The sequence below is a fragment of the Patella vulgata genome, chromosome 1 (assembly GCF_932274485.2).
Source record: "Patella vulgata chromosome 1, xgPatVulg1.2, whole genome shotgun sequence".
NCBI lineage: Eukaryota > Metazoa > Mollusca > Gastropoda > Patellidae > Patella > Patella vulgata.
Genome location: NC_065879.2, coordinates 88,429,085 through 88,455,489, shown reverse-complemented (window position 1 = coordinate 88,455,489; position 26,405 = coordinate 88,429,085). Strand labels below are relative to the sequence as shown.

Sequence of the window (26,405 nt, the reverse complement as noted above, 5' to 3'; positions counted from 1 at the left end):
CGGAGGGGCGGACTGGGTATCGGTATCTGTTGGCCTTGCCCATCACCATGAAGACTCTGTAATAGTAACAATACTGGATTTTTCACTTCTTGTAGCTCAGGTTGTTTCTTATTCATTGTCTGCATAAATCTCTCCACTGTGGATAACATTTTAACCCTTTGCCGCCTGAATTTTTTTAAGATAATTTTTCTAAATTCCAAAATTTGATGGAAATGCTTTCTAATGATCCATACAGTACTGTCCAATACTTCAAATCTTGTTGCCATGACAACTGGATCCATATTTGTACCGACAGTCAAATGACATGTCATGCCTGACGGTACAAATATGTATCATCTGAAAAATAAACTAACAAATGCTAAATTTATTAGAATGAAAATAGAATTTATTGTTGAAATATAAAAATGTAATACAAAATTCCACTAATATAAGCTAACTTATTCTAAATTGCAGTTTTTCATACAAACAAATATATAACAGGTTGAACATTTGATAAAGGGTTTGGACTGAACACTGTTCATAATACAACTCTCGCAGTACCCCTATGTTCATTAAAAACTGGCCAATGGGCCCTTGTATATTAGCTTAAAGTTACAATTTCATATTTTCTAAGAAAGTCAAAACATAATTATTTCTGTCTTTTGCTCAATAGGTTGACAACTCACTATTATACGATCATAGGTGCCATTCTCACACTTAAAACTCATTTACACCGGAAATAATAACACAATTACCTCCCTTGTTTTCTATTCTCCACCATGGAGTAGTTATCTTCAAACGTTGGAATTTGAAGATGAAAATGATATTTTTGCTAATTTCTCAACTGGCAATAGTGAATTATAGGATTATTCTTTAACACGGTAGAACTGTTTATAGATACCATCTATTTTAAGGCTTTATTTTAATAAATTTTAAAAAATATAACTTAAAAATATGAAATTGCAGCTTTAACGTCTATGATAGTCTAAGAAGCAATTCCTCTTCTGACTCAAAGATAGACATTACAGGCTGAACAAACACTTTTCATACTGCACAGTTCGCACCTCCCCCTATTTTCATCGAAAACTGGCCAATGGGCTCCAGTATTATGTAGCCTTATATCGGATGAAACAGAGAACCCTTGTTTTCTGCGTTTTGGCGGAGGGCTTGGTGTCTGTGGCTCCGTGAGTAGCCTTCCAGGCTGAGGTCGTAGGCCTCTAGCTCTGGTTATCAAACATTGTGTAACAGCACGTCTAAATGTCAGCTCAGACATTACACAATTTTGTAACTTACAAAATACTACCATGGCATTAACCAAAGTTCTGTCGAGGAGCTCAAATACTATCCCGTGCCACCACTTCTTAGATTTCCTATTCAATCCATGAATGGAGGAAAGCATATCAGCTTTGTCCACTCCGCCCATGTATTGATTATAATCTTTAATGCATTCGGGCATTAACATCAACTTTATTTCCATCTTTCTGTCTACGTTGGATAACTACTGTCTGTACCATGGAAATTTGACCCAACATGAACTAATCGATTGTCTTTCCATCGGAAAATGCTAATGGCTGGTCCCTTTCCTGCCACACGGTAATCTGATTGTCCTCTTTCTAAATCTTTTTCTTCAAGCATACCTAAAGGAAATGCTTTCCTCTGTGATCTTATTGTTCCACATGCGTAAACACCATATACAGATAAATAGTCTAGTAAACGCACAGAAGTGAAAAAATTATCAAAATAAACCTCATGATGTTTGTTATGCAAATCTGCTGTAAGTTCAATGACTACTTTCTCACCAAGCCCAAATTCAACATTGTCATCATCATCACGTACCTCATTATTTCCCCTGGTACACATCAAATTTTGTGGTGTACCCTTCTAAATCGGACCTCATCCATAGTTGTTTATAACCACGTTTTATAGGTTTCATTGGGTTATATTGCTTCAGAGTGTCTTCCTTTGTAACGAATCAGGCTCTCATCTATGCTTACATGTTTTGATACATTATACAGTTTGACATAATTGCTGTTCAGCTTTTTTATCAATGGCCTTACTTTGTACAATTATCAGTATTATCAGCCGGCATAGCATGGTTATCATTTAAATGCAAATTACTCAGAATCTGGCCAAATCTATCTCTAGGCATTACAGATGAGACAAATGGTACTGCTAAATCAAAATCAGTTTGTAAATATAATCACGCCAGCTTGGTAATGTATGGTACCCCATCAGAAAGTTTATCCCTACAAAACCGTACAACTCTGGTGAAACACGGCGATCTTGTTGCTGAATATATAGGTTTGTCTGGAAACATATGTTTTCCACTAATTCATCATCAAGGAATTCCATAAATACATCTCCTGGTGTTTGACATCCATCAAAGTGCTGAAGTCGAGGGCCTGGAAAAACCGAAACTTTGGGTAAATTGCTCTTCCATGTGGTAAACAAAGTCTGTTATTGACTGAGTAAACTTAATATTTCTGAATTGGTTAATAATAATAACTAGACCTGCAAGCAGCACTGAACCGACTTTCGGGAATCAGACAGGAAGTGTGTCACACATTAGCCCATTAATTGAGCTACCAAACGATACTTTAGTTGTTTTGATTCAGTGACACCCGGCTGAGAAATCGCGATTTTTGCAAGAGTACCAATTTTCTAGCACAGAAATGTACAAAGAACTCTTTTCTTTGATAGGACCTATAAAATTTGTTAACAATATTTATTTTTCAGTACCACAAGAGTATATAGAATAGGTATATAACCAAATCTTATCTATTAATATTATTAGAATATGAAAAGTAAATCTTTCATAGATTTGGGGGCCCTTAAAAGGGCCGGTTTTTTTTAAAGAGCGTCTACACCATGTATTCTATTGGCTTGCCATACTTCTTATCTGGGCTTTCATTTGGGCGTATTCAAAATTGACTTTACGAAGGCCTACCATTATTCTTATATCAATGGAATATCGAAGCGAGCGTTGATGGTTACGTCTGGCACGCTATTGTCGAACTCCATATTGCCTTATTTTTGTGTGTTCAGCAATATTTTTTTCAGTACCACAAGAGTATATAGAATAGGTATATAACCAAATCTTATCTATTATTAGAATATGAAAAGTAAATCTTTCATAGATTTGGGGGTCCTTAAAAGGGCTTGCCATACTTCTGATCTGGACTCTCAAATGTAAAACCAAATCGGCTTTCATTTGGGCATATTCAAAATAGACATTACGAAGGCCTACCATTATTCTCATTCTTATATCAATGGAATATCGAAGCGAGCGTTGATGGTTACGTCTGGCACGCTGTTGTCGAACTCCATATTGCCTTATTTTTGTGTTCAGCAAGATTACTTGTTCGCATGCTCTTCTGAAATGACGTTCTGCAGAAAATAGCATCTCCTGGACTCTAGACATCGAATCCATTGCTACTGTTTGCTGAATATCAGTGGAGTTGATTTATATACACTATTTGAAAGGTGTAGACACGTGATAATTAGTGACATCACATAAGGTTAGGGTTAAGGATTGGATATTCGCTAATTAAGCAAAAACCAAAGACATTTAAAATCCGAAGATACACACTTTCATCGAAATCTAAAAAAAAAAAAAATACATATATATATATATATATATATATAACACGTGATTGTGTGCGATATCACTTCGGTGGAAGCGGACGTAAAAGACAACGAACTCACACAAACACACAAATTTTATTACACTCAAAATCCTGACCCCCAGCTAATCAGCAATGGTATGTTTTGGCGATAATGAATGAATGAAATATGGTTTTATGGCATGTGAGCTCCAACCGGGCTATATTGCGCCAAGAATATGGTGAATCTACCGAGACAAATTAAATCGATATCACATAAATGAATTTATATATGTAAATAAAAACAAATATCACAGAAAATATATTAATTAAGAATGAATATAACAAATCTTTTACATATATAAATATTTAAAAAGATATACATGATTAAATATATACAATTAAAATTGAGAATAAAAGTTTGTCTCTTTTAAAAATGTTAGCACTTTGTCATATAGCTCCGGTTGAGCAAATAGCTGACGTACTGACTGGCAACGGTAGTATTTAGATCTAATGTACTTGAGATGTTTGCACTCAATCAAGATGTGTTTCACTGTCAAAGGAACATGACAGTGAACACATTCCGGTTGAGGCTCTCGCTTCAAAATGAAAATATGAAATGAAACTAGACCTGCATGCAGGAATGACGGGTTTCACTGGTGCCACGTTACCCTTTAACATGTCATTTCCGGTGCCACGTTACCCTTGAACATATGTCACTTCCGGTACCAATGAAACCATTAAACAGGTTTTTTTGGTTTTGACCCCTCAGACTTTGTACCGTTGATTACAGATTAAAAGTGTACAAATGTGTTGTTATTGATGTGTTCCCATTTGAATTTTGTTCACAATAAGAAGCAAAATAAATAAGATGTTTACAGGATCATTTTTTTATACGAAAAACTAAGTGATGCGTTTTCTATGACGCTCAGTTTATTTCGATCAATTGGGGCACAATTTTGATCCAAGCTGTTCCTACTCTATTTGCCAACAGTGACCCGACAAAAAGCTTGTCCCTTTTTGTTCCGGTTCTGAGTTCTCGATGGTACTAATAGTTGTAAATGATTTGAAAAGACCAACTCTTTATAAATGTTAAATTGATTTATTGAATTATAAGTGAAAAGTAGGATATGTACATAGTAATAACCATGATTTAGCAATTGTTTAATCATTATAACAGTACAAATGGAAATCCAATTATCCAAGTATAGTGAGAATAAGAACAGCATTAATAAATATTCAAAATGCGTATTTGCAAATTCGGCAAATATTTTACAATGAAAACAAAAATACAAAGAAATATGTAATGAACATATAAAGCAAAATTTAAATAACGAACAGAAAGGCATACATTTATATAAATTTTGAAATCTAATTTGCGTATAATGTAAATGAATTAAACTGCCAATAAATTAAACTGGAAAAATAATCGTAACAGTTAAAAACCCAACAGAGAAAGTTGTAATACTTTCTGCGGTAAATATGTATTTAGTACATAAATACAACAATATAGAGCTTTGAGATATAATTCATCTGACTTTACTTATATTACTTATAAATTATTTATTATTGTATATACTATTTCGAAATCTTGTTAGTATTAAATAATGTCTATCATTTCTATGTATGGAAAGGGCTTTTCTAAGTTTTTGAAACTTGTGCTCAATCCTTTTGATATTTGTCAATAAAATATGTTTAAACTAAACTAATGAATATTAAATGGAATATACATATATCCTACATATTTTGGTACATGGAAGAACAGTCAAATTACTGAGTGTGTTGCATTAAAGATTTGATCGTGACCTTCCATATTTCAGAGGTGCGCTTAAACATTCAGTGGTCCATTATGTCATTATGATGACTCAATGAATGTTTCAGCGACCCGGTCCGTTTGGGAAAATAAAGAATAAATATTCTTTAATTAATTGAACCGGTACCTAGCTACAATAAAATGGGTCCTATACGAAAATCGAAACAATAGGACATACACAAAGCAACAATATATAATGAAATGAAAATTTGACTAATATTACATATATACATTTAACAGCTCGATATCATCCTAGAGTTCTGAAAAGATAACAATTATAAACGTTTAAAATATATGCATTAGAAATCCCCGTCATAAATTGTTTTGTACTGTGTGATTCAACTTGAAATGAGCTCTGTACATATATTCTAAAAATAACAAAATGACAACCTGTGATTCAATTTGAATATATTCCAAACCGATTAAAACTCACCTGCCAATTTATTGCCGACCATTTTAAGCGTAATAACTGTTTCCTTTTGTATGATATCTTCCATCTTTGTCACAAGCTCTTCCTCCGATTCGTGCGTAATATAAGTTTTGAGAACTGGAACGGGACAGTTAACATCAATAAATTCGTCTGGTTGTTCTACCTTCGCTATTGTAATTGAATATTCCAAATCGTCCCTTCCATAGCCATGGATAATGAATTCTGCTGTGGCGGTCGGTGCTGTGGTTTCCTGAAATACATAAACAATTATAACCATCTTCACCCCCAAAGTATATTATGGTGCAGTTTAGTTCGCTACTAAACTATTTAGCGAACCTCGGTCGTGTTTTTGCATTAAATAGCCAAATTTCAATGTTTTCTTCCTTCAATTTTCAATATGAAATATTACTACAAGTCTCTTAGTTAAAGTTACATTATTAGGCTCTTGAATTTCGAAAGTAAAAACGCCGCTCTCTGCATTCCACAAAATGCCCAAAGTTTTTAGTGAAGGTAAACTGCTATCTTCAATCGAAAGATGCCCCACACGGTCTTGAATTGGTATTTCGTCTAACACCCTAGGGTCATTACATTACCATTTACGAATCTGGAACCCCGCACTTAGTTATACTGCAGATATTTCTCGGCGCAACTCTATGGATGTAGATACATCATCAACACTATCTAATAAATCATCGATGTACATTGAGTTAAGAACGGAGTTAGCACCAGCTGGATATTTATCAATGTTCAATGTTCTCTAACAACGGCTTGTGATATTTTTATAGGCGCATCTGGAACTTAGACCCTCCATAAAAATTTATCGAACTTCCGGTTTGATCTTAATTTGTAGGAACATTTCGGTTATACCCGCGGCTTTTGCAATAGGACTTTTGCGAAAGCGAAGCAAGACATCAAACAAGTCTCTTTGAAGTTTGGGCTTTGGGTATATACAATCATTCAAGGACTTTCCTTGACAGCGAGCGGCAGCGTCCATTACAACTCTGACTTTAGTTGTAGACGTATCCATACGAACAACCGCGAAGTGTGGTAAATACCACGATGGTGCCTGGGTATTAATGGGTGAAACTTCTTCGATGTAGTCTTTCTCCAAATGATCATTCACGATTCGTTGATATTCTTGAGCTACTAGTGGACGCCTAATTAATGATTTTTCCAAGTTGATGAGTCGCGATTTGGCGATAGCATAATTTTATTCGAGTTGAGGCTCGTTAGGTCTCCACGGAATACCTACGGTATATCGAGATGCCTTTGTATCGAAAGTTAAAGAATCCTTGGTTGAATCAATTGCTGCTTGTTCCGACTTGGAATGAGACTTAGCATTGGCCACGACCCCGGACGATTCTAATTCCCACATGCTTCGAAGTAATGTGTCTACATGTGGCTCTTGGTTATCACTTATAAAACATGTACGAGCGAAATGAATTGTTCTATTTCCACGATTGAAGTCATTCGATGAACTTATTGGGCCTACACAAGTCCAACCTAACGGCGTGAGTCTTGCGATTGGCTCACCCGGACGACCAGCGATTTCTGTAATTGAACGATGAATTTGAGATGCGTTAAGACCGATTAATAAATCAACTTCTGGTCGATGACCGGATACTCTTGGAAACGGAATGCCTTGAAGATGAGGCCAGTTATTCGAGTGTTTCAACCAATCGACTATTTTCATATCCCCAGTGACGTTTGATACTGTAAAAGCCCCGAGTTGTAAATGCAACCTATCGTCGATACTACTAAGATTAACCCTAACGCTTGTAGTATCAAGTGTGTCCTTTTTTTCCCTAAAACACTGACATTCAGTTGCGTTAAGTTTCCCCGAAGTCCTAATTCTGCAGCGATATTTTCGTTAATGTAGCTATCGGTTGAACATTCATCCAACAATGCGTTGCATGAAAGCTTTCTATTACCATTCTGAAGGATAACTGGAATAATACGCATAGCTATTCTGTCGTGTTCGTTAAATTGTCCCCCCTGGGGTGATAAGAATATACCCTTCGTATGTCCTGCGTGTCGTAAAAGGCGACTAAAAGGATCCCTGTAATAGGGCAACGTGTTTGCCGTGCGTTGCGACCCGTGTCGGTGGAGAGTGGAATCCTGGTAATTGAGTTGGGATTTGGCTTGCGAGCCCTTTTTCTGCAACACATTGCTTCGGCCCACAATTCACCTAGACGGTGGGTCAGAGTGGCCCACTCTGATCAATCGGCTTTGGTCGTGTTTAGCTGACGAGTAGGCGCATCTTTCCCATAATTCTGTAATGCATTTGTTGCAGATCTACCTTTGCGTCCTGAGTGCCTACTCTAAAGCAGCGGCTTGGGTCAACTGGATAAAGTAAAAATGTTAAATCTTTACTTTGTCTAGGTATATCCCTGTCTGTCCTCTTAGGGCGTATGCGCTGGATATCCGCGCAGCAGCCTGCATGGATATTGTAACCCTTTGGTGGTTGGAGAGCAGGCAGGGATGAATCTTTTAAAATACACTCATGGCTTCCCAAATCAAACAGACTCGTACGTTAAAAAGAACGTCGACCGAGGATTTGGAAACAAATATTTTACCAAATAAAACATCCCGAACTTGGCCTAGGTTTCTGGTTATACAGAGTACCAACGATATAAATTTAAGTAAAACTTCTCCTTTTCTGATTGCTAAAGGTCTTGCCGGCTTGGTTGGTGAGCCTAAAGCGTCAAGAAAATGAGAAATGGTACTCTGCTAGTGGAATGTGCTAAAGAATCACATGCTTCATCTTTATTAAAATCTAAGACTTTAGCCAACATTCCCATCAAAGTTGCACCGCATAACTCTCTTAATTCTTCAAGAGGTGTTATTCGGTCTCAGGATTTAGAAGGCAGCAGTGAGGAAGAGAGGCTTGAAAATCTCTCCTTACAAGGTGTTACTTACGTCAAACGTATTTCCATCCGACGTAATGGTATCATTATTCAAACAAACACATATATCCTGACCTTTGATAAGCCAGATCTTCCTAGGGTAATCAAAGCTGGTTTTCTTTCCATTCCAGTTACCCCTTATATTCCAAATCCATTGCGTTGTCACCATATGTTTGGCGCAATATAGCCCGGTTGGAGCTGACGTGCCATAAAACCATATTTCATTCATTCATTCCATTGCGTTGTTTTAATTGCCAACGCTTTGGACATAGTAAAAACGTGTGTAAGGGGAAAGCGATGTGTGCTCGATGCGGACAGGATGGTCACGAAAGTATGGAAAAAAGCAAAACAAGTACAACAGGTGAAAACAGAGAAAAATATTTCATATCCAGAAGCAAGGAAGTTGGTTGAGGCTGTAACCCCAACGTTTGCAATGTCCTTTGCAAACGCAGTCAAACCGAAGACCGCTTCCATTGCTTGCCAAACACCTGTTGTCTGGCCAGCTCAGACAGAATCCTCATCGCAACCTGCAAATAATTCTCTCAGCACCCAGACTGTTAAAAAGCCTGGAGTATCTGAGATAGAGGAGATTGTGCCCTCCACTCCTCCAGCAAAAGGTGGAACGTACTGGTAAAGGCGTTATTCAAAATTAAATTCCTTCCGAAGTCGGAAGGGTGATGAGGATCCTGTCCAAACCTTTAACAGGTTCGGGATACAGGACACTCTAATAGATGTTGTTGCAGAAATACACGACCCCAAACAACATCATAGAAGTCCTGTTAAACCTCCCTGAAAATGGCTAATTCCATTATTCAATGGAATTGTCGTGGTCTTAAACCAAATTTTAATGAAGTTCAAATCTTAATTCAAAAATTTAATCCCTTAGCTATTTGTTTACAAGAAACTTTTTTTTAAAGAATTCAGATGTCTTAACACTCAGACATTTTGTTGCCTACCAATGATGGTAGAGCGCACGGTGGTGTTTCCATTTTCCTTAATGGAAATATTCCGCAGAGTAAAGTCGCCCTCAACTCGCCTTTACAGACAGTTGCAGTGAGGGTGACTCTACATATTCCTATCACACTCTGCTCTGTATATTTACCACCTAGTTTACATCTGAACCCCAGAGATCTTGATGACCTTGTTGCACAACTTCCCCTCCCGTTTATAATTACGGGAGATTTCAATGGTCATCATTCCCTCTGGGGTAGTCCAGATGATAACAACAGAGGTAAACAAACAGCGGACTTCATTAACATTAATAATTTGTGTTTATTAAATGATGACTCGCCTACATATCTACATTCTGCCACAGCTTCTTTTTCTTCTCTTGATCTAACCAATTGCTCTCCGGTCCTGTTTCAGGATTTTACATGGAGAGTAAATGAAGATCTATGTGGTAGTGACCACTTTCCTATCTTGATTGATAATGATGGTCCCTCTCCGGTCGAAAGGACCCAGAGGTGGAAGTTGCATAAGGCTGATTGGGCTCTATTTGAATCTTTGTGTCTCTTCTCTTTTGATGCAAAGGAGTTAGAAGATGCAGATGAACCCATGGCCTTATTCACTTCAATTCTACAAGATGTAGCTGAGCAGGCGATTCCAAAAACCACGACTGAACCAAAACGTTTCAATAAACCATGGTATAATGATGATTGCAAATCCGCTCTTAAAGAGCGTGATCGTATCCTGAGACGATTAAAGAACCATCCTTCCATGGAGAACATTGCGTCATACCAAATGGTCCGGGCGAAGGCCCGTAGAACCATACGCCAAGCAAAGAAATTTTCATGGCAAGGTTATGTCTCAAGGATCAATTCCCGTACGGGATAGGATTCGTAGGATTAAAGGTAAATGTAGTGCATTATCAGTAAACCATCTAAATGTTGATAATACCACCTTAACAACATTTCCTGATATTGCTAATTCTCTGGCCAGTACTTTTGCATACAATTGATCATCCAATTTCTCCTCCAATGCCTTTCTAGGCATTAAACAACAGCAAGAGAAAAAGAGACTTAATTTCAAGTCCCGTAATGATGAATGCTACAATGATACTTTTTCCATTGCAGAGCTTCGAATAATTCCCATCCCTAAACCCGGTAAAGATCATACGAATCCTACCAATTATCGTCCGATCGCTTTAACTAGCTGTATTTGCAAAACCATGGAGAGATTGATCAATCGAAGGCTTGTTTGGTACCTCGAGTCCAACAACCTCATTACTGACCTCCAATGTCGATTTAGGTCCCAAAGGAGCACTCTTGATCATCTAATTCGTTTTGAAACGTTCGTCAGGGACGCTTTCTTCCAGAAGCAACATTTAGTTGCAATATTTTTCGATCTGGAGAAAGCTTATGATACTACATGGAAACATGGTATCATGCGCGACCTCCATAACCTCGGCCTACGAGGTCGCTTACCTATCTTCATTAAAAATTTCCTGGAAGATAGGTCCTTTAAGGTACGACTGGGATCAATATTCTCTGACCCATTTCCCCAGGAAATGGGGGTTCCTCAGGGAAGCATATTATCTCCTACCCTTTTTGCTATAAAAATTAATACCATCCCAGCGTGCCTTAAACCAGGTACAAACGGCGCTCTTTATGTTGATGACTTTCAGATGTGCTATGGTTCTACAGACATGCGGATAATCGAACGTAAGTTGCAGCTTTGTTTGAATTCACTTCAACAATGGGCAACTGAAAATGGATTTCGTTTTTCGAAATCCAAGACTGTCTGCATGCATTTCTGTCAGAAACGAGGTTTCCATCCAGATCCGGAACTTTACTTGGATGGCATTCGGCTTCCAGTTGTGGATGAAACCAAATTTCTAGGGCTGATATTTGATAAGAAATAATCATTTATTCCCCACATTATAACCCTAAAAAAGAAATGTCTGAAAGCCCTCAACATATTGAGTCTTATCAAATACTGACTGGGGAGCAGACCGTAAGGTCTTGCTCAGATTATATCGAGCATTAATAAGATCCAAACTCGATTATGGGTGTATGGGTCTGCCCGCGAGTCGTATCTCAAAGAGCTCGACACCATACACAATCAGGGACTTAGAATCAGTTTAGGAGCATTTCGTACATCTCCAGTGGACAGTTTATACGTCGAGGCACATGAGCCCTCACTGCACAACAGACGTGATAAACTGACCCTGCAGTATGCTACGAAAATAGCATCTTTGCTAGATCATATTTCATTTAACACCATATTTAGACCATATCATGAGCACTTATATGTTAAAAACTAACGTCATTCCATCTTTCGGTATTCGCATACAACCCCTTTTGTGGGAGGCTGGTATCAGCCTTGACAGTATTGCGAATACTCCTTTCTTTAGGACTCCACCGTGGGCTATATCTCCCCCAAAGATCCATTTCGATCTTACGCAACATAAAAAGAGAGATACTAGTTCTACGGTATTCCAGTCGCTCTTTAGGGAACCGAGGTCTACGTATGGTGATTATACCCCCATTTATACAGATGGATCGAAAGATGGTGATCGGGTAGCTTCGGCTACCGTGACCATTTCTATTCGTTTACCACCTGCTGCTTCTATTTTTACAGCTGAACTCCAGGCTATTCTCCAAGCTTTGGAGTTCATTCGGTCCTCGACAGATTTAAAACACATCAACTTTTCTGATTCTTTGTCCTCGCTACAAGCAATTAATAACAAACAGCTTGATCACCCATTAGTAGCAGACATTTATTGTCTGCTATTATCATACGATTTTATAAGCAAGGACATTGTTCTTTGCTGGCTCCCCAGTCATAATGATATTAAAGGGAATGATCAAGCAGACTCGGCTGCCAAGTCTGCTTTGGACCTTCCCATAACTGATTTTTTAACACCATATAAGGATTTTAAAGTCATCATTAATAACTTTATATATGATCGCTGGCAACGGTCTTGGGATCTTGCTGGCACAAACTGCATCACCTTAAGCCTCTCCTTGGAGATTGGCCTAGCTCCTACAGGTATAACAGGAGAGATGAAGTTGTTTTGTGTCGCTCTCGTCTTGGTCATACCTTAAAGCGAGAGCCTCAACCAGAATGTCAACACTGTCATGTTCCTTTGACAGTTAAGCACATTTTGATTGAGTGCAAGCATCTCAAGAATACAAGATCACGGTATTACCGTTGCCAGTCATTACATCAGTTGTTTGCCCAGCCGGGTCTATATTGTAAAGGGCTAGATTTTTTTAAAAGAGACAAATTTTTATCGAAAATTTTAATTGTATATATCCTGATTCTTCTTTTATGTTTTAAATATATATACATAAAGTTTGTGATATTTATTTTTATTTGATATTTACTGTGATATTTGTTTTTAGTTATGTATATATATAAATAATGTGATTATTTGTTTCTAGTTTGTCTCGTAGCATCACCATATGTTTGGCGCAATATAGCCAGGTTGGAGCTGACGTGCCATTAAACAATATTTCATTTCATTTCATTTCCAAATATGTCAACTGAAATTCCAGTACCATTTTGACTCCGCTGAATGCTCGAATGACATTCGGACAAATGGCAATACATCATCCGACATGTATCTATATAGGACACAGAATCCGAAGCCATAAATGTAAACGACTGCGATTCACCACGTGAAACGATAAGTTCACACGCCATCTCCGAAAAACAATATAGTCACACCTGGGACAAGAATCTCATTGGTTAGAAGACCAAAGTCCACGAGCGAATGCCCTGTTGATATACGCTTTATTTAGAATATTGGATATGACCTTTCATCGTATACCTCTTGGAAGAAAACAGTATCCAATTTTGGAACAGCATTGCAAAAACGGGCAGTGTATATTTTGATGCAATATCTCTAGGAAAATGTCTGTTGGATCCATCATAATTCGCTATGAACTCGCATTGCAACAGTGTCAAAGTCAGGGGCAACTTCAAATTTATGACTTTATTGCGAATTTCCGATGTGCAGATTTCCGACGTGCAGAAAAGAAAATAGAAAGAGATTAATGGCACAACCAAAACAACTGACCTGTGATTGGGGAATGGCGATAATCCTCTTTGGGGTTTGGGAAAGTTTAACTCTCCAACAATGCCCTAAGCGAACGTGGGAAATTGTATGTGGGTCACGAAATGCCACAGATGAAGACAACACATTTGTTTATGCCACCATATGAAGTTTATCTCCATGGGTTTGTCAGAGTTCCCTTTTAAGATGTATTTTGCCTGCTAGCCTTCTTATACCCTCTTGGACCTTCACACAAGGAAGAGAAATTTTTGTAGAGGGAATCATTATCTTGTCAAGTAAATATCTATCCCAAGCAGTTGAAGATCACAGCAGACGTTGGCTAAACTTCATAATCAAAATGAAATGGGGATAAACGTCCTACCGTTCTGCTCTTAACCTGGGCTAATGAAGACGGGCATACGCCATACAGTGTGCTATGAGGGAAATTTTGCCCGGGCAGCGGCACTATCGCCTACTCTTATATCGAATTCCAACTGCCAGGGGATCTTTTACGTGCATTCCAATATATACACGGGGTCTCGGTTTTTCGTCTCATCCGAAGGACTAGACATAATGTAACGTATACAAAACTTCGAACGGGAATTAATAAGACATTAATTGCCCGTGATATATTACAAATGACAAGTGCTATATGAACTATTTATATGGTCTTTAGTGAATGAAAACATTGGTTTGGCTACCATTCCTGATTTTGAAGGTCAGATATCATATACATTACAGAATTCCAGAAAAGGTGATCAACCTCTTGGTACAGATACGCAATTCTATAAATAATTTTGTTTGCCCAACCGGGTATATACAGTAAAGCGCTAGATTTTTTAAAAGAGACAAATTTTTATCGAAAATTTTAATTGTATATATTTGATTTTCACCTTCATGTTTTAAATATATATACATAAAGTTTATATTTAGTTTTATTTGATATTTACTGTGATATTTGTTTTTATTTATGTATATATAGATAATGTGATTATTTGTTTCTAGTTTGTCTCGTAACATCATTATATACTATTCAAAAAAAGTAGGGGATATTTGATTTTGGGGGCATAATACTAAAATATGCAAATGACTACGAAAAAAGTCACTATAGAACCTAACAGAGGAAACATTTCCAGTTACATGTGACGCCCAAACGCACCAATAGCTACCCCATGGAATGCAGGTGATGCTTGGGATCATCATGGGGGTCCAACCCAAGATTTGCACGACTCTGACTTTGAATGTTACAGTCATTGTGGCATTGAATTCCAGGGTGGAAACATCAGTTTGATTGTTTTAGTGACCAGAAAACAAATTTTGATATGCGTCGGCTTACCCAAAATGAAAGGTTACGTGCCCTTGGCATGCTACAGATCGGCACAACACAGGCGGTTGTGGCGCGGACGATGAATGTTTCTCAGTCTGTCATAAGCAGGCTATGGTCCAGATACCGTGATACACAATCTGTACAGGACAGACCACGCTCAGGTCGACCAAGGGCGACAACTCAAGCCCAGGATCGATTTATCCGTACCTTGGCCTTGAGAAATCGTGTCATCACAGCAAATCAGATCAGCGCTCGTCTTCAAACAGACACTGGTGTGAGAGTGAGTGGCCAGACGATTCGGAATCGACTGCATAGGGATCACCTTCGCGCCCGACGTCCTCGCGTGATCCCTTGTTTGAGAGATCATCACATTCAGGCAAGACGTCGTTGGTGTAGGGATCGTCAACACTGGGATAATCGACGCTGGAGCAATGTGATGTTTTCAGATGAGTCAAGGTTCACTGTTGATTTTTTGGACAGACGTAGGAGGGTGTGGCGTCGTCGAAACGAGCGCTTCCAAGACGTTAACGTCATCAGACATGATCGATTTGGGGGTGGTTCTGTTATGGTGTGGGGAGGCATCACTGTTGCTGGAAGAACGGCTTTACATGTTGTTGCAGGGCGTGTTACAGGCCAGTACTACCGGGACAACATCTTGGCAGTCCATGTTGTGCCGTTCGCACGACGTCATGGCCGCCGTTTCATCTTCCAGGATGACAACGCAAGATGTCACAGGGCCAGGATCGTTACAGGTTACCTCCAGCAACAGAACATCACCACATTACCTTGGCCAGCACTGAGTCCCGACCTCTCCCCCATCGAGCATGTCTGGGACATGCTTGGACAGAGGTTACGTCAACGTCAACAACGTCCTGCCAATGTCCAAGAACTTGCTGCTGCGTTGCAACAGGAATGGGACAATCTGGACCAAAATGACCTTAGACGTCTCATTAGGAGTATGCCACGTCGGATCAATGCTTGTTTGGCAAACAGAAGAGGATTTACCCGTTACTGACTTGGTTGTGATGCTGTGGTAACTTTGCTGTTTGACCCCGGGTATCATTTTACCCTTATAATGGTCAGTCTGTGCCTTACTTAGTCTAATGATCATTTGGAATAAATCGATGAATGTGAACTTCATTTCATTTTGTCATTTGTTTCTTCGTCAGTTTCATTAGGTGACTTTAATAACACTTAAAAATCAAATATCCCCTACTTTTTTTGAATAGTATATGTTTGGCGCAGTATAGCCCGGTTGGAGCTGACGTGCCATTAAACAACATTTCATTCATTCATTCATTCTATAAATAATTTAATGCCACCCACAACCAAAACATGTCCGCAGACGGAAAGTTTACCGGTTTTTTTGGAGGTCTGCGCCTGTCTTTCCGATTTAGAAGATTATGAAAGGCAGCTAGAAGACAGATCTGTGCGTCGAAATGTGGTATGGATATATTAGTATTTCAAATAATACACTTGTTATTAGTATTTCAAATAATACACTTGTTATTAATATTCAAATTACCTGTATTAATTAACTCTAAATGCGAAACAGGAGGTGTTTATCTCCTAATTGGATGTTACTATACTCAATAATTCATGCTGCAACTTGTTTTTTGACGTGACAATGCATCCATAATGTAATTACAGATTCAACAGATGGCTCGAGTTGGGGGAACGAAAGCCAGTACACCCCTAGGACCATCTAGAAAAAAGAGCTAAATTTTGGATGTTTGGGTTTGGCCCGGTTCACTGATTTTTAATTGCCTGGAATGCTAATCTAAACAACATGTCCAACTTGAGTGGCATTATTGGCCTGATATAAATAGTTCAGTTAGATAAGTGTTGATAGCTATAAACCTGCCATTGTGAGTATCAAATGACAACATTTTAATTTCTAAAATAAAAAGCTCTTTTTATATATAACATTTTTATTAACAGCTTAACACTAATTATATACAAATTACTCAATATGACACTTGAAGGATTTAAGTTAGTCAAGATTGGTTTTTAACCAATCAATGGATAAACCTCTAGTTTTCCAATGGTGTTTAGAAAAATGATTACACATCCACTAATCAAATTATTAGAAAATAAGTAGGCTGGAAATTCCAGCCTTTATATTCGCGGACAAATCTTCTGTGACATCACTTCTGTGGAAGCAGACGTTAAAGCACCAGGTAGTAGTATTAGTCTAAATCGTCTTGTCTAGAATATCATCCTTGGTGGAAGTGGACGTAAAACCTCAGGAACAAATGACGAACGAACATCTAATCGTCACTTGAATTAATAACTGCAATATTAGAACTCTGTTTTGATTTAAAGGCAAGTCTCTTTATTTATTGTATGTAAAATGTTTTAACTTTATTTCGGGAGTCATGATGGCTCAGTGAGGTAAACACTGGCTCGCTAACCTGGAGGTCCCATGTTCGAACTTTTAGACAAAATTGGACGACACAAAAAGAAGGTACAATCATTATCTCAAACAATAACAACCACATCTGCAACAACCTCGTCTGCAACATCCTTATCTACAACCTCTAAGCGCAAACCAAATGAAACCCCCCAAAAAGGAAGGCGTCGGAAGACAAGACCACAAACTTCTACTCCAAGGTAAGCAATTTATCCCAATTTTATATCTTCTTGTACTGCAAGCATTATTTGCAGTTTGCTTGCTACGAAAACAGTAGCATGATGCAAAGTAAAATGCCAATTATATTATTACTATTGAGACTGCACTAAAACCAATTTTCTAAACAACTTGATACATAACATGTTTTTTTTTATTTCAGGAAGAACACCGATACTAGACAAGAGCTGTTATTTTAATATAAGTGCTCATATTCCTCCGATCCTAATTTTTGTATATTGAGTCGCACCTGTCTGTGCACAATTTTTTGAGGACACTCTAAAGGTCACAATTTTCATCCGATATTGACGAAACTTGAAATATAGCGTAAAAGTATGTAACACAAGGTTGTGAACCCTTTAGAGGTAAAGTTAATATACGATTGACTTTAAATTATATCCATGTTTAAGGTCATGAGACGAAGAAGCCTACTGATTTTCACCGAATTCCGATAATTACTGCCAGAGTTACATATATGGCCCTTTATGACTTTGATAAATCTTGTGGAGGGATTAGGGAGGAGTGGGGGGACGGGTCCCCCATTAGAATCGGAAGGGGGGGGGGCGAATGGGTCTCTGCCCCCCCCCCCCCATGATTTTGATCACCAGGACAGATTTTCAGGTTTATATCCACATGAATGTCCCATTCTGAAGGCTATCTAACCACTGCCTTGGGTCTCGCTACAGTAATTCATCTTCACGATATCTTCCTCCTTAATTGTAGGTAGTCAATTTTACCATATCGTCATCATATTACCCCTAGTTACAGCTTTCATCGAGATAACACTGGTAAACTGTTCGTAATTATTATTTTGATTTGGTAATGAAAGGTTCCATGGTTCGTCCCCCCCAAAAAGTTATGACAAATCCACGCCCTTGGTGGACGCGCTAGGGGCTAAAGTAAATATCCGATTGACTTTAAGTATATACATAGTCTTTAAGGTCATCAGACGAAGAAGCCTATTGATTTTCAATGAATTCCGATAATTACTGCCAGATAGTTATCAGCTGATTGATTTTATATTTATACACCGTGTTAACGCCTATATCATGATTATTTCGATTGACTTTAGAGTGATACACATAGTTTAAGGTCTTGAGACGAACAATTATGTTGATTTTTAATGCTATTTGATAACTTAAACAGCTAAATATATGATATTAAATGTTTTGTGTAGTAAACGTCAGCATGGGCCAAACAAATTCTAATGATTTCTGATAATTACTTAATGAGTTGTTACCGTAATCAGATTTTAGTGTATTATAAATGTTTCATTACCGACAAATATCTCTGTTCCTTTTGATATTCGCGCATATCAGACCTAATTTCCTGTCTTATGCCCCCCCCCCCCCCGATTGTACGAGAAATCACGTTTTTATCTTGTCCGCTTATATGTTTATATCCCAAAGTTCTTGAATCCAGTCGATACTTCGGACCGTGTCTGCCTGTATTATGATACCTGATTGTACGAAAAACATTTTTTTAAAGCTTGTTCTCTGTCCATCTCTTGCAAAATGTTGGCGTCTCTTGCATGGCAACGCTGTATATTAAATATGTTTTTGGTAACCTCTCCCTCTATTTAAAAAATCATTAAATGTTCATATCTATGAACCAACATAAGATATTTTTGGATCCAATTTTCTTAAATAATAATTGATAAGTTTGTAAATTTGTACCCTGTGTTCACATATAATATACATGTACGATGGCTCAATAGGCCGTAAATATTTCGACATTGAGCCCTTTCTATGGAAATAAATATTCATAGGTGAATGTAAAGTGCCACTGGCAAGAGTTATACAAGGATAATGTGCTCAACAACGCTTGTTTTACTTATGAATAGTATTCTCCCCAGGAAAAAAATCCAAAATCATTTAATTGGTTAACATCAAATTGGTCAATATCAAAGTATATGAGTAAAATAGTGTAAGATATTTTATAGCCTGGCTTAGACAAGGTGCTGTACATACATGTATTACATCTCATTATATAAGCTTATTATTATTACTTTGTGTAATATTTGAATCCATTTTTTTTATTATTATACTAAATTGTTATTATATTTGTTTATTTCTATATTTAATTTGATTGATTTCTCTACTCAATTTCAATTTGAATTGAAAGTCTCATAGAACCTGATATTTGTATAACCTGGCTAAAATAAGATGCATTAGATATTACATCTAATTATATCTTATTATTACTTTATGTAATATTTGAATCAATTTTATTTTCATTATATTAATTTGTTATTAAATTTGTTTATTTCTACTTCCAATTTGATTATTTTCTATTATTTCCTTATTTTAGTTCAATTTGAATTGAAAATCTCAAACCCATCTACATGTAGCTTGTACGTTCTAAATATAGAGCAGTGTAATATGACACTTAAACACTGCACCATCTAAATAGATAATAATTGGGCGACAATTTATTATCTTTGAGAAGTTGATGACAAGATTCTCTTCAACAGATCTCTATTATCTTTGAGGTCACATTCCTAAACTTGAAGAAATCTGGCTGATTTCTAGATGGACCTAGGACTGAGTAATAACATTCAAAATGTTTTGAACAGGTGAGACTACCAACAATTTGGTTCGATATTTAGTAAGCTTTTAGTCTTTAAAGGAGTCAAGTCTCTAACTCAATATCATCCACAGTCTTCGACATTGCAACTACGGAACTCATTGTTTAATTAAAATCAACATTGGTGTTGTAACCGTGAAAAGATGGGCTTCTAATGTCTAATATTTAACACAAAGTGAAAGTTTTAAAATTGGCACACGAATCGCGTGCAAGAATGCTTTCGAGTCAATTTCTAGAAGTGTCAATGAATGGAAAGTCAAAATTTGCGGTATTGTCAAACGCATAAACAGTATTTCTTTTTCTTTTGACAGGTTGATGTCTAATTCACTCATGGCCCAATTTAATTTAAAGATAGGGTCCGGAACTCGAGCATGATTGCTTTAAATTATTCATCTATCAGTGTAGGAAGTTTGAAAGTCGTGCGCCGAGGGCTTACTGAGCTATTGGCGAAAAAAGACGAAATTCTCGAATGACATACCTTTCCTGATTAGATTATAAGGAATTTCCCCCGCGTAACGTCATGCGAGATAGCAGGGAGCCGGAAGCGCTAAGATCTCATTGTAAACATTTGAAGAGCACTTTAAATATTTCAAACATTTTAAAGCGTTGATGTGTAAAACTTAAGATTAATTTTAATCAAACATCTGTAATAAATACCTGCTGTGGATCTGCCAAGCATAAAAATTTATGCGACCACTTAGACTGTCTCTGTTGAGTTACCGGTACTCGTCTGGGGTTTGATCTATTGTATGGTGTAAAAAGCCTGCGAATTTCACTAGATGATGTACCGGTGGGCCTAGTTATAGGGGTGCTAGTAGTAGAAGTGTTGGTTAATAGTCTCCTGATTTCACCATCGGCACAAGATGATCCAGGATCATTGGCAGCAGGTCTCCTTGCAGTTTCTCTTGGTGTGACGCTCGCTTCTTCTAATGCAACTACAGCTTGTCGTAGCAGATCTACTGTTTTATTAATGTTTAAATCCATTCTACAGAAATTAAAGAAATGAAAATGAAATGAAATGGAGTTTAACGTCCCATTTTTATGCACTGTAATTCTAATTAGAGACGGTCATATGCCAAGTGTGTGCACTGAGGGTGAATTTTGCCAAGGCAGCGGCACATGGCCTACTCTTACAACCAATTTTTAACTGGCGAGGTGTCTTTAACGTGCTCTATCGAATGAGCACGGGACTCCGTTTATCGTCGTCTCCGATGGACTAGAACGCTTTTCCATGTCAGCCCCCACCTGACAAGGGGGAACCCAGTCGGAAAAATCCACAAGGTTGACCTTGACGGGATGCGAACCCGGGACCCCCAGCATGAGCGGCAAGCGTCCTAACCACTCGGCCACACCGGGCCCCCCAAAGAGCAGTAACATCAACTGCTTCACATGAAAAGGTTCATACTAGAAATAGTACAGATCCCTACTCCTAGGCAAATCACAGATTGTTAAAATGGGCTAACAGTGGTAACAGTCACAGTGGTTTCACCTTTTTAAGTTCACCCATGGCGGCCATGGCCATAGCATAGTGGTTTCACTCTGGTGTTTTCATCGAATTTAATATATTGGTTTGGCACAGTCTAGGCCTATGAAAATATAAGTATATTTATCCTAGCAATTCAAGTATTATATATCCTGTACATACTGTAGTGTAGTAGTCATTGACATTGGATAGGGACATCGTCATATATGTATTGATGTATTCAATATTTATAAGTTGTCCGAGGTTTGTTTTTATCGAGGGGGGGGGGGAGATGACTGAATGGTTAGCACGTGCGCGCTGTATCATAAAGCCTGTCATTGAGTCAACTGGCGTGGTTTCGAATCCCCGGTTGTACGTGACATTATCTCCCTCTCTCGTTTTTATCATACTAATTTTACGAACATATCCTTACATATCGGATAATCCAACATGGTATGGGCATACACGAGTTTTTATTACTTCAACGATGAGGATTGATCTTGTTTTGTAATTTAACACCCAAGCCTTTCTTACACGTACAAATTTATGGAGAATATGAAAGTTATAACACAAGCGATGTCTCATATAGAATGTGTTATTGGGTCATATATAATATAATTTATGGGAAATGATATGAAATGGGGTTTAACGTCCTACTGGTCTACTCAGACTAGGCTAATGAAGACGGGCATACGCCATACCGCGTGCTATGAGGGAAATTTTGCCCGAGCAGCGGCACTATGAACTACTATTATATCGAATTCCAACTGCCAAGGTATCTTTTACGTGCACGTCAATGTGTACATGAGACCTCGGTTTTTCATACCATCAAAACGACTAGACAGCTGTCCTTGTCAGGCCCTCCATCCTGCACCACTGACAAGGGGAAGCCACGTTGGGAAATCCCACTGAACTTTCTCGGCCAATGTATGTATGGATCGAAAATGCGACCTCCAGGCAAGCGAGTCAGCGTTTTACCCAATTAGTCACCTTTGCTCTATAATTCATGGGATGCTGAATTATCTGTTACAGCTTCAAGACGACCTTTTTGATTGGACTGAATTATATAATTTACAAAATTTGACAGAGTAAATATACGGTTTTTGTATTCTTCAGATAGTGTAATGATCAGTCAACCGAATTGCAACGAAGCCGAGATAATATCAGCAATATCGGCTCATCTGAAATATCCGCCCGACAGACGAGGGGTGGCGGAAGGGGCGGGGCTGGGACCAATAAATACAGTACCAATTCCATTAAAATTACTTTCTCATTTTTAGCAATATCATTCATTACCATTACATTGAAAGTAAATAATTACATTTTATTACTATTTAAAAATTAGAGCTAATTTAGCATTTAATCAATCAGATTTAAAGACTTGGTAAAACTATTGTCTTTAAATCTGATTAAATGCTAAATTATCACTAATATGTTTTCTTGTTATATGCTTTTAAAATATTTCTGTAAATCCTCTGTTTGATAGTTAATCATAGTATATAGATCTACGCCATATTTTCTTTTAAACTGGTTTCAGTTGTATAGTACAATGTGTATGGTTCCAGTACATCTCAACAATCCTCTGTTTGATCTTTTAATTATATAATGAGTTAATCCTAGTATATACGATTATTTACCGTTGTTTCATCAATAGCCTGTGATAGCTACTCATGTTCACCTTCCTTGTATACCATTGGATAGTTCGCGCTGATGTTTGTATATATATATATATATTGCACTGATGTTTTTGTGTAGGCCTACATGTATATGCTTGATAACGACTTGTGAAATCTCGTTGAAACGTCGCGGTGAAATAAACCATAGTAATTAAGATTTCCAAGGGCGTGGATTTGTCATAACTGTCTTTTTTTTGGGGGGGGGGGGGCGAAACCTGGAACTCTTCATTACCAAGCGAAATAAAAAATTACGAACCGTTTACTGTACCAGTGTTATTTCGATGAAGGCTGTAAATAGGGGTAATATGATGACATTATGGAAAAATTGACTACCTACATCAAAGCTGCACAAATATTAATTGTTCATGAAGTTAAGTGAATCGTCCAAAGACTTTCATTCTACGATCAGGACTGTTCTCTTTGAATATCTTGACGACATGAAGGGTGTCATTATGCACCACACACGCCATCAAGTTTTTCGGTCGGGTTTGCGTCATGGAGTTGCGCAGCCAAGTTTTGATACGGCAAAGAGTGCTGAAGGATCGCGCGGCTGAGCAGGAACTAGCAGGGTTCAGCAGTGTGAGATGGAGAAGAGCTTTGGCAGAAGGGAATATCTGCCTTACTTCAGCTGATTATACTGGGGAACGCTTCGTGCAGAAGTGACCTAGATTTGGCCGAAAACTGGCGCTTGAAGAATGGCAATACTTGTTCCAAGTCCAGATTGAGTTCCAGATAGGTAGAAACAAGCTCACCATCATTAGGATATAAACCTGAAAATCTGTCCTGGCGATCAAAATCATTGGGGGGGGGGGGGGCAGAGACCTATTCGCCCGCCCCCCTCCCCTCCGATTCTAAGGGGGGCGGGGCACGTACCCCCCCCCCCTAAATCCACGCCCATGGTTATTCCATAAAAGTGTGTTATTTGATTATGTTCCAATTACCAAATGCCATTCAAAGAATGCACCATATTAAATGTAATTGACCGTTACATGATTTTTGGAATGTAATTAATTACATTTCCATTACTTTTGAAATCTTTCATTACTCATTACATGAACATTACTTAAAATTTAATGATCAGATTCTATTACCTTTACCCATTACTGCAAATTTATATGACTCTAGCATTAATATTGACTGCAATATAGTCGTTTCAATTGGAAGTTTTGAAACTACTGTACGCCGGAAAATCTGGATGAACTTTCTCGGCCAATGCGCAAATCTGGATGAACTTTCTCGGCCAATGCTCAAATCTGGATGAACTTTCTCGGCCAATGCAGATTTTCCGGCGTGGTTCCCCATTGTCAGTGATGCAGGACGGAGGGCCTGCCAAGGACAGCCGTCTAGTCGTTCGGATGAGACGAAAAACCGAGGTCCCGTGTATACATTGTAATGCACGTAAAAGATCCCTTGGCAGTTTGAGTTCGATATTTACGAGTAGGCGATAGTGCCGTTGCCCGTCTTCATTAGCCTAGCATAGGAGTAGAACAGTAGGACGCTAAACCCCATTTCATTTCATTTCCATGACTCGATACTGATTTTATATATCAGAGAGAAGCAATTTGATTGGTTGTGATGGGACACGATAACTGTGATTCTGAGTGAGAGTGGTGAAACCTCGCGTATAGTTTCACTATGTTGTTCAATGGCACGTCATCTTCCATAAAAGCACATTTCATTCATTCATTATCAATGTTTTCTTTCTAAATATATACCTTCAAATTTGGGATTATTCAATTTTATATCAAGGCATAGGCAGGATACTGTTGCGATTTCGGATGGCCACTGTAGATAAAGCATAATTTAACACGGGACTGCCTTCGAGATCACAATGCTATCAACCGGAACACTAAACTAGTGAACTAAGAAGGGGAGGTAAAAATTAGGTCAACCCAAGTAAAGGGTTATTACCGTTCATATAAGATCAATATACACAGTGTTCAACCGTGAAATGAAGTAGTATAATACAAATTGAATATGTTCATATCATATGGTGTAATAATGGTGTTTAACGGTCACAATAATAACCACCGTAAGGTAATAATTAGGTCAAATGTACTAACGGATTATTATCGTTTATAGAAGTTCAATATGGAGTTGTTTATACATTAGATGAAGTGGTATATATTTATTGAATATGTTCATATGAAGTTAATTAATATTACATTCAATTTATAACCATTGACCTACATAAATCTGTGAAACAGTGTATTACCTCCCCTTTACTTAAAAACGGTACACTGGCAATACTACTTTATTACACAACTGCATGGTATATATGAGGATGTAAAAGTACAATACAATAATAAACATCAACGAATAAGGTTAACTGCGGTTTCTAAAAGTATATTAAGTATTGTTTAACGGTCGAGAGCAAGACATTAAGTAATAATTTAACAACAAGAGGGCCGTGAAGCCCGAGTGTTTTTACAATATATTACGCAATGTCTTAAGCTCGAGACTATTACACGACTTAAAATACAAACACTACGCACGTGCTTTTTACAGTGAAATACGTCACCCGAGTATAATATTTCACTAGTACGATTGGCAAGTTGCCCGTACGATAATTTGATATAATGGTACGCCAACATCAAAGGGTGACGTCACATCTGTATTTTAAATTATATTAATAATGCTTGTAAGGTATATATTAGGCCTTAAATAGCAAATGGTATTTAATGTCTATTTTAAACATTTAAAAATTCTAATGTCTATTTTTAAATAGCAAATGGTATTTAATGACTATTTTTAAACATTTTAATGTATATTTTAAACATTTCAAATACGAACGTTGCAACATCTTGTATACATTACATTTATCATCGTTTAAATACAGCAAAAGGTTTAACAATGAACGGCAATGCACCATTTTATTTCTATCATTTGATAACAAGGTTGTTACAACTATGGTTGTGGAGGTGATGGTGATTGACTGAAAATACAGAGGCAGCCTTTATAAGCACAGTACAGATATCAACCTAACTGTCTTATGT

The 26,405-nt window shown here is 37.7% G+C and overlaps 1 long non-coding RNA gene across 1 annotated transcript; it reads right to left on the bottom strand.

The window, feature by feature from the left end:
- Nucleotides 1–5,324: 5,324 nt before the first annotated feature.
- Nucleotides 5,325–25,226, bottom strand: LOC126817465 (uncharacterized). Its single transcript, XR_007679028.2, has 4 exons — nucleotides 25,125–25,226; nucleotides 20,929–21,256; nucleotides 5,828–6,074; nucleotides 5,325–5,654 (listed from the first exon to the last, which is right to left on the bottom strand). It is a non-coding gene; the product is annotated as an uncharacterized LOC126817465 (long non-coding RNA).
- Nucleotides 25,227–26,405: the final 1,179 nt, after the last annotated feature.